The 18,818-nt window shown below is 35.7% G+C and overlaps 1 protein-coding gene across 14 annotated transcripts in view; it reads right to left on the bottom strand.

Annotated features, from left to right (window-relative positions):
- The window catches only part of GULP1 (GULP PTB domain containing engulfment adaptor 1), a 319,288-nt gene that overhangs the window by 193,455 nt on the left and 107,015 nt on the right, over positions 1–18,818 (bottom strand). For all 14 annotated transcript variants that reach the window (XM_049887639.1, XM_049887638.1, XM_049887637.1 and 11 more), the window contains one exon: positions 11,713–11,841. The gene's annotated coding sequence lies outside the window, so the exon portion shown is untranslated. The remainder of the gene's footprint in view (positions 1–11,712; positions 11,842–18,818) is intronic.

The following is an 18,818-nucleotide window of genomic DNA, read 5'->3' as shown; positions in this document are numbered from 1 at the left end:
CTTAAATGAATTAAATATCAGGAGCGTGGGAAGTACAAAAGTGTGAGAGAAGATAAAATAAGTAACAGGCCTAGCATAGAGCTGGATGTCATTTTGTCTCAGGACAGGATGACAAAGCAATAGTGACTTGGTTTTTAATTTTGTTTTGTTTTTGTTTCTAGTGTAAAATACTTACCTCATTTTAATATATGCTTTCTTCATGTAGTTAAGTGTAGTGGAAAAAATAGGGATTCCATCTGGATTCTAATTCTAACTCTGCCATTTGACCTTGGACAAGTTCCTTTACCTCTTTATGCCTAAGGCTTCTCATCTTTAAACTGAGTTCCCTATCTCAAAAATTTCCTTTGAGAATTAAATATGTTAATTTGTGAATAGGGCTTAGAAGAATGTAATTGTTGGCTGCTGCTACTGCTGCTACTGCTAATATAATTAATGCTGCTAAAGCTGGGGCCCTGGTGGTGCAGTGGTTAATAGCTACAGTGTGCTACAGCTGCTAACCCAATGGTCGGCAGTTCAAATCCACCAGCCACTCCTTGGAAACCAAATGGAGCAGTTCTACTCTATCCTATAAAATTGCCATGAGTTGGAATCAAGGTTACTATGGTAGATTTTTTTCTTTTTTTATTCAGGAGTTTGGAAACCACCACAAAAGAATGGGAAAACAATGTCCATAAATCATAACTGTAAGCATATAGCTTCTAGTACAATTCTAGGTTTTTGGTGGGTTTTAGTTCTAAATAGGAAACCCTTGTGGCATAGTGGTTAAGCTCTATGGCTGCTAACCAAAAGATCAGCAGTTCAAATCCACCAGGCACTCCTTGGAAACCCTATGGGGCAGTTCTACTCTGTCCTACGGGGTTGAATGAGTCAGAATCGACTCGACGGCAACAGGTTTGGTTTTTTGGGTTTAGCTCTAAACAAGTCAAAATTTTGAGTAAGGGAAGCCACTTAAATATTCTTGAAATAGTGGAATTAAATGATATGACGGATGTAAACTTCCCTTGAAAACATTAAAATGTTCATTAAAATATAAGCTTATGCTTCTCTTTTATTATAACCTATTATTTTCTTATAAAATAATTAACCAAAAAATATTTTTAGTGTATCTATTCTGGGTCTGGGTATTACTAGAATCTATTCAAAACCGTTTATAAAGGAAGAGAGACTGTTTATTTTATAGTAAACAGAAAGTAAAAATATGTTTGAATGTTGTAGCTACACTTAAACAGCAAAATTTTTATACTTTTTACCAGGTCAAGATCAGGAAATAATTTTATTATAATTTTATTGGTGAGTCCAAGCAAACAATGTTATTTAAGATACTGTCAAAATTAAAACAAAAAAACAAACAAACTCCCATGTGAGTATCAAACAAATTTTCTTACTGCAGGTACTAGTTAGCCCTTGGCCTGTTACTAAGGCTTATTACGACACATTAATTATCCTGTGTTATTTCTTGATTAACTGCAAAATAAGAGAATTGCTGAAAGATCATTTCAGAGCTTTAACTACATCATCATATTATCCTGAATTGTTAATAGAATGGTTGTTTAATATTTTAAGCTGGAGGAAAAACACACCTAAGAACATGCAAATATGTTCTGTTCTCACAGCATAACCCATGTATATGTAAGGTGGATTTAATCTTAAAGCTCTAACTTCACATTCCAGAAATCTAAATACCTCTTAAGTCTTACTGAAATCTTTGCAGGAATGTTGTGCCTAATCACCTTACATAAGGCAACTTGGCATTACTGATGACAACTTACATAAAAGTATCTATTTCTGTGTTTTATTAAATTGCTCCTTCACTGATAAGGTTTTCAACATCAAGTGAAAAATGCTGTCAATCTAAATTTCTACTTTAAATCAACAATACAAATTTTCTCCTGATTTATCAAATCACTACTTAGCCAAACTGAGGAAGTATAATCCATAACCTCATATATATTTCAAGACAGCTCATGAAATGCCTGGCTCAGATGGTAATGCTCTTGCTCTCCAATCACGTTTTTGCCCCTAAGTCAAAAGATACTCAATCTGTGAAATCAATTACTTATGTAAAAAATACTAAGCTATGAAAAAATCCTATAAAAATTTACAAATAGCAATACATTTTTCTGATTATGAAAGTAGTGCATGCTCATTGAACATACTATTGTTTACAAATAAGTAATCACTCCCCCAAGAAAACACTAACATTTCAGTGTATTTACTTACAGTATTTACTATTAAATGTAGCCTGATACAGAGTCTTACTAGAGATAAAACTGTATGTCTTAGTTTTCACTTAGCATCTTAAAATGGATATTTCTATGTCATTAAAAGTATTTCTAAATATCATTATCTAATGCTGCTTTTTGTTACTCATAGGATATATTGATAATACCAATTTTTTTCTCAAAAGTCTCCAACAACTTCAAGTACCAATTACATGCTAAGACTTCCTTACTTGGCATCACCAGTCCCATGTAGACAATTATCCTTGAACATAATTTGGAAGTCCCTCACCAAACAAAACTGAAAATACCCAAAACTGAATCTATCATTTTATTCCCAGTTATCTGACTCTCTCTTACTCCACTTCATTTCTTCATGCACTACAAAATATTAGTGTAAACCCTATTTTTCTCTCTCATTTACTTCTTTACCTATAAAAATTATTCTTTCTAAAAATTTCACTTTAATTTTCACTGGACTAAATTATCTCAATGTAATCCATGTTCTAAAAGCAAATTCAACTATTTTATAAACAAGTAATTGCCAGGTTTAGTAATAATAAATGATGACTTCATAACACAAATAATTACTGTAGACTAAAATAGGCCCATAGTTTACCACTTTGCAACATAAAAGCAATATATTTGATAAGAAACTACTTTGGTCAGTTTTAATATTTCATACAAATAGCAATTTATTTATGAAAGAACCATCCATACCTATTCCATATTTGATAAATGTTTTTGCTGTTGTTGTTGTTAGGTGCCATTGAGACAGCCTATATACAACGGAATGAAATGCTACCTGGTCCTGTGCCATCCTCACTTGAATATCATTAATTAAATAGAAGTATAGTTTACATATGTTGTCACTGTTGTCAGGTGTCATAGAATAGATTTTGACTCATAGCGACCCTATAAACAACAGAACAAAACGCTGCCTACTCCTGCGCCATTCTCACAATCATTGTTATGCTTGAGCCACTGTTGCAGCCACTGTGCCAATCCACCTCTTGAGGACCTTCCTCTTTTTCACTGACCTTCTACTTTACCAAGCACGATGTCCTTCTTCATGAATGATCCCTCCTGATAACATGTCCAAAGTATGTGAGATGAAGTCTCGCCATCCTCGCTTCTAAGGAGCATTCTGGCTATACTTTTCCAAGACAGATTTATTGGTTCTTCTAGCAGCCCATGGTATATTCAATATTCTTTGCTAACACCATAATTCAAAGGCATCAATTCTTTGGTCTTTCTTATTCGTTGTCCAGCTTTCGCATGCATATGAGGTGACTGAAAACACCATAGCTTGGGGGTCAGGTGCACCTTAGTCTTCAAGGTGACATCTTTGCTTTTCACACTTTAAAGAGGTCTTTTGCAGCAGATTTGCCCCACGCAATTCATACTTTGTTTTCTTGACTGCTGCTTCCATGGGTGTTGATTGTGGACCCAAGTAAAATGAAATCCTAGACAGCTGCAATCTTTTCTCCATTTATCGTGATGTTGCTTATTGGGCCAGTTGAGGACTTTTGTCTTCTTTATGCTAAGGTGTTAACCATACTGAAGGCTATATGATCTTTGATCTTTATCAGTAAGTGCTTCAAGTCCTCTTCACTTTGAGCAAACATGGCTGTGTCATCTGCAAAATGCAGGTTGTTATTGAGTCTTCCTCCAATCCTGATGCCCCATTCTTCTTCATATAGTCCAGCTTCTTGGGTTATTTGCTCAGCATAAAGATTGAATTAGTATAGTGGGATGATACAACCCAGACGTAGACTTTTCCTAACTTTAAAGCATGGAGTATGTGCTTGTTCTGTTTGAATGACTATCCCTTGACCTATAAACAGGTTCCTCATGAGCACAATTAAGTTTCTGGAATTCCCATTCTTCACAATGTTATCCATAGTTTGTCATGATCCACACAGTGCAATGCCTTTGTGTAGTCCATAAAACACAGGTGAGCATCTTTCTGGTATTCTCTCCTTTCAGCTAGGATTCGTCTGACATCAGCAATGATATCCCTGGTTCCATGTTCTTTTCTGAATCCAGCCTGAATCTCTGGCAGTTCCCTGTCAATGTACTGCTACAACTGTTTTTGAATAAGTTTAGCAAAATTTTACTTGTGTGTGATGTTAATGATATTGTAAGATAATTTCCACATTCATTTGGATCATCTTTCTTTGGAATAGGCATAAACATGGATCTCTTCTCATCAGTTGGCCATGTAGCTGTCTTCCAAATTTCTTCTCATAGGCAAGTGAGCACTTCTAGTTCTGTATTCATGTGTTGGAAAATCTCAAGTGGTATTCCATCAATTCTTGGAGGTTTGTTTTCCTTCAATGCGTTCAGTGTAGCTTCTACCACTTCCTTCAGTACCATCAACTCCTGATCATATGCTACTTGCTTAAATAGATGAATACAGACAAATTCTTTTTGATACAGTGACTCTGTGTATTCCTTCCATCTTCTTTTGATGCTTCCTGCATTGTTTAATATTTTCCCAACAGAATCCTGCAATATTGCAATTCTAGGCTTGAAGTTTTTCTTCAGTTCTTTCAGCTGGAGAAAGGTGGGAAGTGTTCTTCCCTTTGGGTTTTCTAACTCCAGGTCTCTGCACATGTCATTATAATACTTTACTTGGTCCTCTCAAGCTGCCCTTCAAAATCTTCTATTCAGTTCTTTGACTTCATCATTTCTTCCATTTGCTTTCGCTACTCAACTTTCAAAAGCAAATTTCAAAATCTCTTCTGACATTCATTTTGGTCTTTTCTTATTTTCTTGTCTTTTTAATATATGTAGTTGTACTTTTTAAATACATAGTTGCACAAAATGTAAATTTTCAATGTTATAAAATCAAAGATCAGTAAAAACAAAATGGCTGTCTTCAACTTCCTCAGTGGCTTAAAGGTTATTTTGTTTTGAATTTAAATGCTGATAAAGCATAATACATCACCTGAATATTATATGAATTTTCTCTTTTTTGAGAGATTTCCCTAGAGACTCTCTTTAGACAAGGGTGCTATTAATCATTACTGCAACTCAAGGGAGAATAAGAAATTATACTTTCAGTTCATTTCTGCAAATTTTGTCATCCATTTATCCTATTCCTCACAATCTTCAAAGTCTGTATCATCTTCCTCACATTCTTTCTGCATAATACTTTGTAATGCCCATGAGGATATATCTTTCAAAACTCCTAAGATCTTAAAGCTACATTACAGTCACATCTGAATCTGAACTTCATTTACAGTCTCCAAACCAAAATTTACACTTTTCATCACATGTTTTTGATCTTGTAACACTTCTACACATTTACATTAAAAATACCTTCACCCTACTCTTAAATTTTCCAATCTTACCCCATAATCAATTCATGAATTCCCTTTGGCTTTCATTTACTTCCATCTTAGAATTGTCCACAAGTTTAGCTATTTTGTCGATGTTTTAGGCCTCTCCTCATTTCTTCAACTCTTTTACCTTTGGCATTAGTTTATAATACAAGAAAACCTATTCTGGGCTGGTCTTTATATTAGACATTCTGGTAGGTACTTTGGATATTAAAAACAAATAAAAAACACCTCTTTGATTAGTGGAAAAAGGGAATTCCAGGCAAAGACAAGCAACATGAAAGAGCACAATATATCTACATTCTTTAATTAATTCTATAGATCTAAATTAAGGACCAATGATGATGATCAACGATGCAGCTTGAGTTTTAGGAAGCCAAAAGCCAGATCACAAGGGTCTTTTATTTCCTGCTAATGAGCTAAGATTTGGTCAGTAGGTAACACTGGACCTATGAATTCCGTTAAATAAAGGGAATGGCATGATCCTGTTGGGGTTTCTAAAGCCACTTTTCAGGGGAAAGCTTGAAAGTGAAATACTCAGAGCCTATTTGACCCCTTAGGTACTATTCCACTACTTTTGGAAACAGGACTTAAAAGCCTGTAAACAATGGGGAAGGGATTTTAAATAAATAAATAAATAAGTGCATAGATAACAGATAAATAAATATCAATGATAGAAATTTAAGAAATAGAATAAAAAATACCGGTTAATCAATTAGAGGTTATGGTAGTAAAAGAGAAGAAAGAATCCAAACTGTTTCCAAGTTTTCCAACTTAGCTATCCAAGTAAATAGTAATTCTAATACGAAAGGTAGGGAATGCAAAAGAAAGACCACAATTTTTAAGAATGTGAGATAATGATTCTAATCTCTGACCTGTCTGTTGAGTCTGATCCATCTGTGTGGATAACCCAAAAAATCAAACCCATTGCCCTCAAGTCAAATCTGACTTATAGAGACCCTATAGGACAGAGCAGAACTGCCCCATAGGGTTTCCAAGGAGCAGCTGGTGTATTTGAACTGCCAATCTTTTGGTTAGCAGCAGTAGCTTGCCTCAGCTCTCAACCACTGTGCCACCAGGGCTCCATCTATGTAGATATATAATACAAATGGAGATATCCAAAAATCAGATGGAATAGGCATCCTCTAAGATGGCTCTCAGTGATCTTTGCCTCCTGTTATACATGACTTTGTGTAATCTTCCCCACTGAATGTGGACTGGACCTAGTGGCTCATTTCCAACAAATAGAAGACTGCAGAAGAGATAGTGTGTTGGTTTTCTGTGGCTTCAGTAATAATTATCATAAATTGAGTGGCTTAAAACAATAGAAATATATTCTCTCACAATTCTGGAGGCCAGAAATCCAAAGTCAAGGTGTCCACAAGGATACACTTCCTCTGAAGGCTCTGGAGGAGATTCTATTCCTTGCCTTTTCTGGGTTCTGGTGCCTCCACACAATCCTTACATTGTGGCTGCATCACTTTAACCTCTGCCTCTGTTTTCACATGGCTTTCTCCTTTGTGTCTCTCTTATGAGGACACATGTCATTGGATTTAGGTCCCACCCAGTTAATCCAGAATAATCTAATTTTGAGATCCTTAGCTTAATTGCATCTGTAAAGACACTTTATTCCCAAATAAGATCATATTCACAGGCACCAGGGTTTAGGACTTGGGCATACTTTTGAGGGGCCACCATTCAACCCTAGATAGATGGGATGACATTTCCTAGATATGGTTACGAGGAGTAAGGCTTACATTGTGGATGCTCTATTTTGTTCTCTTGGATTGGTTGTCTTAGGTAAAGCCAGTAACCATGTCATGAGGCAGCCCTGTGGAGAGACATCCTAATGACAGTCTGGAAGTAGACCTTTCAGCCCCAGTTGATCTTTGAAATGACTGTAATCCTGACCAAAAGTCTGACTGTAACATTATGAGAGACATAGAACCAGAGGTATCCGGAAAAGTTGTTCTCAGATTCCTGATGCACAGAAACTAAGATAATGACTAAGTATTGTTTTAAACCACTAAATCTTAGACTGATTTGTTACACAGCCATAAGAAAGTAACATGGAACTCACAGAACATGTCTAGCTAGGTCAGCCAAAATAAAGACAATAAAGCTATTGAAATGGATTAAAGTGCACTTTTTAAGCAAAATTAAAGCAAATGTGGTGAGTTTTATTTAGATTCAGATTTATATCTATAATGATACTGACTACTGATCTATAATGACCAAGACCTCAAGAAACTTACAGTCTCAGGTGGGTATCAGACAAGAGCACAATTCTTAGTATCAAAGAGGAATATATAAGATGTTAAAATGGAGCACATAGGAGAAGGATCTGGACCAGATTCCATAAGTCAGGGGAGACTTTCTAGAGAAGGTGAGTTCTCAACTTCCACAAACTTCCAATATATTACAAAACGGCCTTTCCTTTTAACAAATACTATAGGTAAGATGGAAACCCTGGTGGTGTAGTGGTTAAGTGCTACAGCTGCTAACCAAAAGGTTGGCAGTTCGAATCCGCCAGGCGCTCCTAGGAAAACTCTATGGGGGCAGTTCTACTCTGTCCTATAGGGTCGCTGTGAGTCGGAATCGACTTGATGGCACTGGGTTTGGTTTTGGTTTTTGGTATAGGTAAGGTGCTTATTAGTGGTGAGGACACTGTTTACTGTCCATTATGCAAAGCCTCCTATTATAAATTTATCTAGCTCTCAATGGAAGAACATATATTCACCTTCATGGCTGTTGCACAGTTGAAACCTAAATTATATACACAGTGGTTATGAATGAACTCAGGTCTTACTTCAATTTTCATAAGTTTTGTTGATGTAAGCTGTTTTTATTCTTAGTATGCTTGTACTTTCATTTTTGGAAAACTCAAATTTTAGTAGTAAACAAAAGAATCCTCAAATACATAAGGAAATGAAATAACAAAAGCTATGAGTGCTCCAGCAAAGTATGAGCAAAACACAGTGATCAAAAGAGCAGAAAAAGCCTAGGTTCAAAACCAAATTTATTATTTTACCAATACGAAAATCCCACTTTTGTTTTATTTTTCCCATTTCTGTTAATGCCATCAACATGCCCCTTTCACCTAAGCTAAAAAGCATCTTCTGAACCTCCCACCATTTCTATCACTGCCAAGTCTCATCTATCTACACCTTACTGTTTTATTTATATGGCTTTCACCCTAGATAGACTGCCAGGTCCTTCTTCCTAATCTGTCTTAGTCTGGAAGCTCAGCCGAAACCTGTCCGCCATGGGTGACTCTGTAGGCATCTGAATACCGATGGCATAGCTTCTAGCCTCACAGCAACACACAAGCCCCCACAGTACGACAAACTGACAGACAATGAAGGGTCAGATTGTCAGTCAATCTGTGATACTGTGGGGGCTTCCATGTTGCTGTGATGCTGGAAGTTATACCACTGGTATTCAGATACCAACAGGATCACCCATGGCAGACAGGTTTCAGCTGAGCTTCCAGACTAAGACAGACTAGGAAGAAGGAACCAGCAGTCTACTTCTGAAAAGAACTGGCCAGTGAAAATCTTATGAATAGCAGTGGGATACTGTCTGACTTAGAAGAGGTACAACTAGAATACTCCTCACAAGCAAGGATGGTGAGACTACATCTTACATACTTTGGACATGTTACCAGGAGGGATCAGTTCCTGGAGAAGGACATCATACTTGGCAAAGTACAGTGTCAGGAAAAAAGAGGAAGCCCCTCAAAGAGATGGACTGACACAGTGGCTGCAACAATGGACTCAAGCATAACAAGGACTGTGAGCATGCCGCAGGACTGGGCAGTGTTTCCTTCTGTAGTACATAGGGTCACTATGAGTTGGAGCCGACTCAATGGCACCTAATAACAACAACAACAACACCCTAGACAGAGCTTCCATTACTTCATGCCTGAATTTTTGCAAAATTTAGAAACATTGTTTCTTGGGGAACAAACTCTAACCGTTCTTCAAAACCTTGATTAGGCTTTAACTCTGGAAAAATCTCATTTACTGAGAACACAATACCTGCATCAGGACATAATTAATTACCCCCTTTCTTTTTTTTTTTTTTTTAGTCTTTCCTTAAGGAGCCCTGGTGGTGTGATAGTTAAGGGTTGGGCTGCTAACCTAAAGGTCGGAGGTTCAAACCCACGAGTGGCTTTGCAGGAGCAAAGACCTAGCGATCTGTTCCTGTAAAGACTACAGTCTATGAAACCCTACGGGGCCTTTCTACTCTGCCCTATAGGGTCGCTATGAGTCAAAATCATCTCACTGATGGCATACAACAACAGTCTTTTCAATATGATTCTATTATTTTTCTTGTCATGGTGTACTATATTCATTTGTTTGCTATGTCTGTCTCATCCACTACATTATAAGCTACTCATAGGTGGGGATTAAATCATCCTTACCTTTTTTTTCCTACAATTCCCAGCTTGCTGTCTTGCAAACAGCAAGCGTTCAGCAAATGCTGATTAAAATGAAAGGAAAAGTCTACAAATTATTCTCCCTTACTTTGGCCTGTTCACTCTTCATTAGTCTAATACACACATTGCTTCTAGATTAAGTTTCTTAATGGACAACATGGATTATTTTATTCTCCTGCAATTGTTTCTCACCATATGATGCACACAATACAAAATGGCTAAGCGTAGGAATCCAAACCACAGAACGTATTCCCACTACTTTGTTCTACCTACTATATCTTTCGAATGTCCTGAACATGCCTGTGTTTTCCCTGTCCTGTGACTTTATTCCAACAGACTCTCCATTTCAAATATCATCTTACAAATATTGTCCTCCCAAAACACTGACTACCCTAAAGAGCACGACTCAACTGGTCTCTGGTTTGTGAAGTTTGTGAAGCTGAAGTGGTGTTATCAGCAAATGTTATGTCTTTTTACTTCTTTCTTGGCACTTAGTTTAGCCCTACCTTGTACACAAACCAAAATCTGCTGCCATCAAATTGACCTGGACTCATAGAGACCCTATAGGACAGAGGAGCACTGCCCCATACGGTTTCTGAGGAGCAGCTGGTGGATTCAAACTGCTGACCTTTTGGTTAGCAATGAAGCTCTTACCCACTACACCACCAGGGTTCCTACCTTGTACACAGGAACTGAAATAGATGTCTTATTTCACCATATCTAATAAATAAGAAGCAAGGAACTATTTCTCTGTCTTCCTGGCCCTAATGTCTACCATCACTACCACCATCGCTCATACAATCACAGTGTTTAGGCTTAGCTCAATAAATTTCGAATAAATATTAATTGAGTAAATATATGCTTTCTAACATTTATAAATGACGCTTTTTTAAACAGTGTGGAGAGATTATGTATAATATTTACTTCTAGGCTTAGTTATATAAGGGAATATGTTTGCTAAATAGACGAAGCTACTGCTGGAGATCAAAATTCAGAATCTTAACCTTACTTTGATTCTTTCTTCAACCCAAAGTAAGTTTTGTTAGGGAGCTTCTTTGAATGAGAAAATATTAGTCAATAATACAACAAACATTTTCAAAAATGGCTAATGGAAACTAACTCATCACCACGTTCTGGAGGTAAATTCAGCAATAACAAAAGCCTTTATAAATTCACAGTCATTGATCCAGTGATGCTAATTTTAATAACTTTATCAATACAAAACAATGACAAATGTACAGACTAATTTATGTATATGGACACTGACTGCATAATAATTACACACAACCTAAATGTGACCCATAGAAATTTAAAAAATAATTTGTCATATATTAACAGATACAATAGAAAATATGAAATTTTAATTCATATCCTCAAAGTATTAAACAAAATATACATTACAAAAATAAAGGAATTCAATAAAAAACATAAATAATCCCAGCTTTTTTTTTAAGGGGGAAAAAAAAAAAACTCAGCAAAATAAAATAAAAAGATAAGGACCAAAATGATAACAGAGGCTATTTTAAGAAAACAGGCTCTTTGGTGACTTTAGGTTCATTTTACTTTTACATAGTTTACCATTTTCTACAATAAAAGCATATTGTGTTAATATTTGGTATAAAACAAGAACATCCTTTATAGTTTCAAATATTTTTTTGGAAATAGTCAAAAGTATATACACAAACAAATAATTGCTTATTCTTACCTTAGTGTTCTCAAATATAGTTGAAAGAAAATAGAGTTTTAAATTGGTATAGCTTCAATCATATAGTTGCCATCAGAGTTCTCCTCCTATTTTTTCACTGCTATGTATATCAGATGGAATCATGCATGACTATAAATAAAAATAAAATTAGACTTAGTAGAATTAATAATAATTATTTTTATGTATCTTTTAATGTAGAGGTTACAGTACATATCCTAAAACTCTAATTTACGTTTTTTGTTCAAGTTACCAATAGGAAAACAATGAAAAAATATATATATTTCTTAAAGATAAAGTTACAGTTTCTAGATGATAACTTAAGTGTTTTAACTCATAAATATTTTACTATTAAAGCACAGTGATGGTTGACAATATATCCCTTTCTTCCTCAGTCTGCAGAATAACTGGCTCTAGCTATTTTCTTCACATATTAGCTAATTAGACTTGGCTCTTTACTAATGAAGTGCTAACCCTGTCCATAATGATTAAGAAGGTGAAACAGAATTTTATAAAATGCTGATATATTTTACTTTTCATTCCACTTCAACTGCTATGAAGAAGCATTTAGGTAGCTCATCCTTCCGTTTGCTCTCAGGCAATAAGTAAAACAGACATTTTTTATTCAAACAAACAAATAGTTCTTACACGTATTGCAAAAGCCCAAAATGCCCCTTCCCTTAATTTGGTCATTTCAAATGTACCTCTTAGATAAATTCAAATAGGAACAGGAAATCCATAAAATAATGTCCCTTTTTGAGAAAACAGCAAAAAGGTAGAGCTTTTTTCAAAAAATAGCAATGCATACTCACTCATATGTCCTATCTCCCACCAAAACTTTGATAAAACACCTTGATGCAGACCACCACTCCTTGTGATATATAATTTCAAAAGTTCTTTTTTAGAGATTCCAGCTACTATTTGTATTACAATCTCAGGTACCAGGTTACTCATATTGATTACAAATGGGAAATACTTTTGCAACTCAAAAACAAAACTCTCCACTCATTCGTTAATGGATAATCTCACTGAGATCTTCTCAACAACGTGAGGGAAAAAAAGTTATCAACCATCCAACCTTAAACAAAAACAAGTTGTTCTCTAGAATTTTAACTTTCTTTTGTTTTACAAGTACTGTAAATTCCAAAAAATGTATTTCAACAAATTATTGTTCTCATTTCCCATGTGAAAACTTAATCATATATGACTCATGGTTACAAAGAACCTGCCTTGCTAAACACCAGGTCCCAGAGGTTCTGAAAAATAGAGAAGCACCAGGAAGGCAGTTTGGGTCTCAAGCTTTGCACCCACAAATTTTTTTTTTTTTTTATTGTGGTAATTATATACGTACAAAACGTTGCTATCTTATCATTCTTCATATGTACAATTCAGTGACATTAACTTATGGTCATCATCTTGTTCGACTACCACCTTCATCCACTCCCAAATTTTTCCATTACCCTTACACAGAAACTGAGTGCTCTCTAAGTATTGAGGAACAGTTTTTCAAGAAAAAGAGGAACACTACTACCACTTTGGCACTTTAAGGTGCTTTGACATTCATCACCTAATTTAATTAAAAGTAATTTGACACTCCCAACAACCTTGAGTCACTGGGAGGGTTGTTCTTTGTTGATGCTCTTTGTTTTTTTTTTTTTTATTTTTTTTTCATAAAGAGCTAAAAGTTAATCCAGAGTAATTGACCAGATAATATTTTAATTTTTTTCTGGGTGGGAGGGATTGAAGGAAGGAGGAAAAAAAATTGTTTCTTTTCAGGATAATGGTAATTCCCCAACTTATCCTGTGGCAAATATTGGTCTTAGGAAATGAAATGAGGGAAATCACCCAAGATAACATGAGTAACTCTGTTAATCAGACTATTCAATTAACGTCATTCCAAAATATTATGATAAGGCAAATATTTCCTTAAAATGGTCAATTCAACCTAATATCTCTATAGCTCTTATTTCTGTCTCAGAGTTACTGAAATCCAGTCTTACTGCAGGAATACTTTTCAACCTAGAATATTTTATGCAATGTGACAGAAAAAGACAAGTGTAAAAATACCCATGTCAAAAAACAAGAAAGAATTTGCGCCTACTTCCACCTTTCTTCTTTCAGGAAAATGACATATATTTTGATGTGGATCTATTATCCCAGGTCTGATATGATTAGATTTGTTCATAAGAAGAATATTTTGAATATTCTTGCAAAAAATGAGATTGGCTTGTTAGCCGCTCTTTTGAGCATATTTTTATTTTAAAATATAAAATGCTTATTACCAATTCAAATGATGCTTATAAATTTAGAATTAACATTATACACTCAATTTTATACTGTTCTGCCATCATTTATAACATATTCTCATGAATCTGAAGATGTATATGAAATCCAATGAAGCTAACCACTTCTTTACCCAAAGCTTCGTTTTTCCCAATATTAGCTGAAGAAAAATATTAACATTGCAGTATGACCAGATGCTTCAGTTTGCTAATACAACATTTACATCTTAAATATCCCATACAAAATAAAATCAAGCTAAACTAAGAAGTTATCTCCAGTTGTCATCAAATGAAGTAGAGATCACCACTAATCACAACCTTAAAACTTTCTTAAAACCATTTAACTATTATTTTTCTTTTTTAATAAGTAGCCAAGAATTTAAGAATATTTCAATTAAATTGCAAAATGACGCAAAAAGTAAATTCCTGGATTTTAATTTTTTATCTTCTGGAGCACTGGTGGCACAGTGGTTAAGAGCTATGGCTGCTAATCAAAAGGTCTTCAGTTCAAATCCACCAGCTGCTCCCTGGAAACCCTAAGGGGCAGTTCTACTCTGTCCTATAGAGTTGCTTTGAGTCAGAATCAACTCAACGGCCACACGATAGGCTCCTAAATTCAAATATACAAAAACAGACCCTTCTGTGATCCACCCTCCCCTTTTTTCTTTTCTTTTTTTTTTTTTTTTTTGTTGTTCTGTAATATTAACTCAATAAACAGTACAATCCTCGCTGTAATTGCTGAAACCAGAAAATTGGCTCTACTGTATCCTCCTATTTCCCTTACCTCCTGCGTGAAGTAAAATAAAAATAAATTAAATTCAACTTATTACAACAGACTCCGTTTTGTTTCCTTTCTCAGTTTGCATCTCCACTAATCTGCCATGATTTCTCTAACAAATAAATCTGACCACATCGTTCTGTGGACAAAGTCCAAATGCCTTAACAGGCCTTTAAGATGTCTTCTCAAATGTTTCCACCCTAATACTCTAGAAAGGGGTAAAACATAGTGACTTGGGATGATCGTTACAGTGGCTTGGAGCAATCATTTTCTGTGAAATCTTGCCTTCTCACTGAGACAATGACATATGTATAGCCATAACTACACCCGTAGGCTTAGGGAAATTTAAGTTGAAAAAGCAATTTAGTTCATTCAACAAGTAAATTCTGATTACAGAAGCCAAAAACCTGTCTCTTTGTGTCTTCGGGTCTGTCTTCTAGGGTGTCAGTTTTATTTTAAGGTTGACATTCTCCTGGGTTGTAAAATGGCTACTAACAGCTCCCAAGATGAATGTTTACTTTTTTTTTTTAATTTATTTTATTTTTGTTCATTGAGAGAATGGGAGAGTAAAATAAGAAGAAGAGATAAGAGCATGGGAGAGTTAGAGTGAGAAAGAGAGAAAAAGGCAGAGCAAAAACAAAAGTAAGAGCAAGAGCAAGGAAGACAGCAAAAGAGAGAATTTCTATCTCAACCAGTGATCAAAAGTTCTGACCTTTACTCAGTTCAGGCCATTCCCTGGGGGAGCAAGCAGTGAGAATCAATGATCGGCTCAGGCCAGTTAGGGCCCCCTGGATACACAGCTTTGGTCAGTTCTCCTAAATCACATGGCTGCTATACATGGCAAAGTTCCACTAGGGAAAATCTGGCCTATTATTCACTCAAAGGTAGGGAAATTAACAAATAGACACTAATTACACATCCAGTGAACTTTGTAAGAAATGAATGAGATAATTCATACAAAGAGACACTAATCACAATGTCTGGCACATAAAAAAAGGATTTAGCTATCCATGGTAATTATTTTTATTTCTATTAGGCTGTTTAAAATTTCCATATTTTTATATTATAAATAAAACTGCAGTGCATGTCTGTGTCCACTGTATTTGTGCTCATCTCAAATTATCTCTTTATTATAGCTTCCTAGGAGTGGAATCACTGGGCCAAAAAGTACTCCTTGGCCTTTTAATTATTTTAATACCTATCACCAATTGTTTTCTAAAAAAATATATCAACATACTTCCACCAACAGCATATGACAATGCCAATTTCAAACCACTCTTGCCAACAATAATCTTTCGATAACTTTATTTTTTTGTTTGATTCTCTGAATGCTATTGTTGTTAGGTGCAGTAGAGTGGGCTCCAACTCATAGAGATCCTATGTACAAAAGAGCGAAACACTGCCAGGTTGTGTGCCATCCTCACAATCATTGTGATGCTTGAACCCATTGTTGCAGCCACTGTGTCAATTCATCTCATTGAGGATCTTTCTCTTTTTCACTGACAGTCTACTTTACTAAGCATGATGTCCTTCTCCAGGGATTGATCCCTCAGTATAACATTTCCAAAGTATGTGAGATGTAGTTTCCCCATGCTTGCTTCTAAGGAACATTCTGGCTGTATTTCTTCCAAGACAGATTTGTTTCTTCTTCTGGCAGTCCATGGTATATTCAATATTCTTCACCAACACCATAATTCAAAGGCAGTAATTCTTCTTTTGTCTTCCTTACTCATTTGCATGCATATGAAACAACTGAAAACACCATGGCTTGGGTCAGGTGCAGTTTAGTCCTTAAAGTGACATCTTTACTCCTTAACACTTTAAAGAGATCTTTTGCAGCAGATTTGCCCAATGCAATATATACTTCGATTTCTTGACTGTTGCTTCCAGGGGTGTTGATTGTGCATCCAAGTAAAATGAAATCCTTGTCAACTTCAATCTTTTCTCCATTTATCATGATGTTGCCTATTGGTCCAGTTGTAAGGATTTTTGATTTCTTTATGTTTTTTTTTTTTTATTTTTATGTTGAGGTGTAATCCACACAGAAGGCTGTAGTCTTTGGTCTTCATCAGTGTTTCAAGTCCTCTTCATTTTCACCAAGCAAGGTTGTGTCATCTGCATAATGCAGGTTGTTAATGAGTCTTCCTCCAATCCTGATGCCCTGTTCTTTGTATAGTCCAACTTCTGAGATTATTTGCTTAGCATACAGATTGAATAAGTATGGTGAAAACATACAACCCTGACACACCTTTCCTGACTTTAAATTACACAGTATCTCCTGTTCTGTTTGAATAACTGCCTCTTAATCTATGTACAGGTTCCTCATGAGCATAAAAAGGTTCTGGAATTCCCATTCTTCATAATATTATCCATAATTTGTTATGATCCACACAGTTGTATGCCTTTGCATAGTCAATAAAACACAAGTAAATCTCTTTCTGATATTCTCTGCTTTCAGCCAGGATCCATCTGACATCAGAAATGATATCCCTGGTTCCACGTCTTCTTCTGAATCTGGCTTGAATTTCTGGCAGTTCTCTGTTGATGCACTGCTACAGCCACTTATAATTGATCTTCAGCAAAATTTTATTTGCATATGATATTAATGATAATTTCCACATTTTGTTGGATTACCTTTCTTTGGAATAGGAATAAATATGGATCTCTTCCAGTCAGTTGCCCAGGTAGCTGTCTTCCAAATTTTTTGGAATAGACGAGTGAGCACTTCCACCACTGCATCCTTTTGTTGAAACATCTTAATTGATATTCTGTCAATTCTTGGATCCTTGTTTTTCTCCAATGCCTTCAGTGCAGCTTGGACTTCTTCCTTCAGTACCACAGTTCCTGATCATAGGCTACCTCTTGAAATGGTTGAATGTCGACCAATTATTTTTGGCATAGTGATTCTGTATATTCCTTCCATCTTCTTTTGTTGTCTCCTGTGTCATTTAATATTTTCCCCACAGAATCTTTCAATATTGCAACTGTAGGCTTGACTTTTTTCTTCAGTTCTTTCAGCTTGAGAAATGCTAAGAGCGTTCTTCCCTTTTGGTTTTCTAATTCCAGGTCTTTGCATACGTCACTATAACACTTTACTTTGTCTTCTCAAGACACCCTTTGAAATACCCTGTTCAGCTCTTTGACTTCATCATTTCTTCCATTTGGTTTAGCTACTCGATTTTCAAGAGCAAGTTTCAGTACCTCTTCTGACATCCCTTTTGGTCTTTTCTTTCTTTCCTTTTTAACGACGTTTTGCTTTCTTCATGTGAAGTCCTTGATGTCATTTCACAACTCATCTGGTCTTCGGTTATTAGTGTTCAATGTGTCAAATCTATTCTTGAGATGTTCTCTAAGTTCAGGTGGAGTACACTCAAGGCTGTACTTTGGTTCTCATGGACTTGTTCTAATTTTCCTCAGCTTCAACTTGAACTTGTATACGAGCAATTGATGGCCTGTTTCGCAGTTGGCCCCTGGCCTTTTTCTGACTGATGATATTGAGCTTTTCCATCGTCTCTTTCCATAGCTGTAGTCAATTTGATTCGTGTGTATTCCATCTGGTGAGGTTCACATGTATATTTGCCATTTATGTTGGTGAAAAAAGATATCTGCAATGAAGAATTCATTGGTCTTGCAAAAATCTATCACGCAATCTCTGGTGTCATTTCTATCATCAAGGCCATATTTTCCAACAATCGATTCTCCTTTGTTTCCAAATTTCACATTCCAATCCCCAGTAATTTTCAATGCATCCTGATTGCATGTTGGATCAATTTCAGACTGCAGAAGTTGGTAAAAATCTTCAATTTTTCATCTTTGGCCTTAGTGGTTGGCTTGTAAATTTGAATAATAGTCATAGTAACTGGTCTTCTGTGTAGACAAATGGATATTATCCTACCACCGACAGCATTGTACTTCAGGATAGATCTTGAAATGTTCTTTTTGACGATGAATTCAATGTCATTCCTCTTCAAGCTGTCATTCTCAGCGTAGTAGACCATATGATTGCCTGATTCAAAATGGCCAATAACAGTCCATTTCAGCTCACTAAT

Source organism: Elephas maximus, chromosome 6 (assembly GCF_024166365.1).
Source record: "Elephas maximus indicus isolate mEleMax1 chromosome 6, mEleMax1 primary haplotype, whole genome shotgun sequence".
Lineage (NCBI taxonomy): Eukaryota > Metazoa > Chordata > Mammalia > Proboscidea > Elephantidae > Elephas > Elephas maximus.
This window is presented reverse-complemented; position numbering and strand designations above follow the sequence as displayed.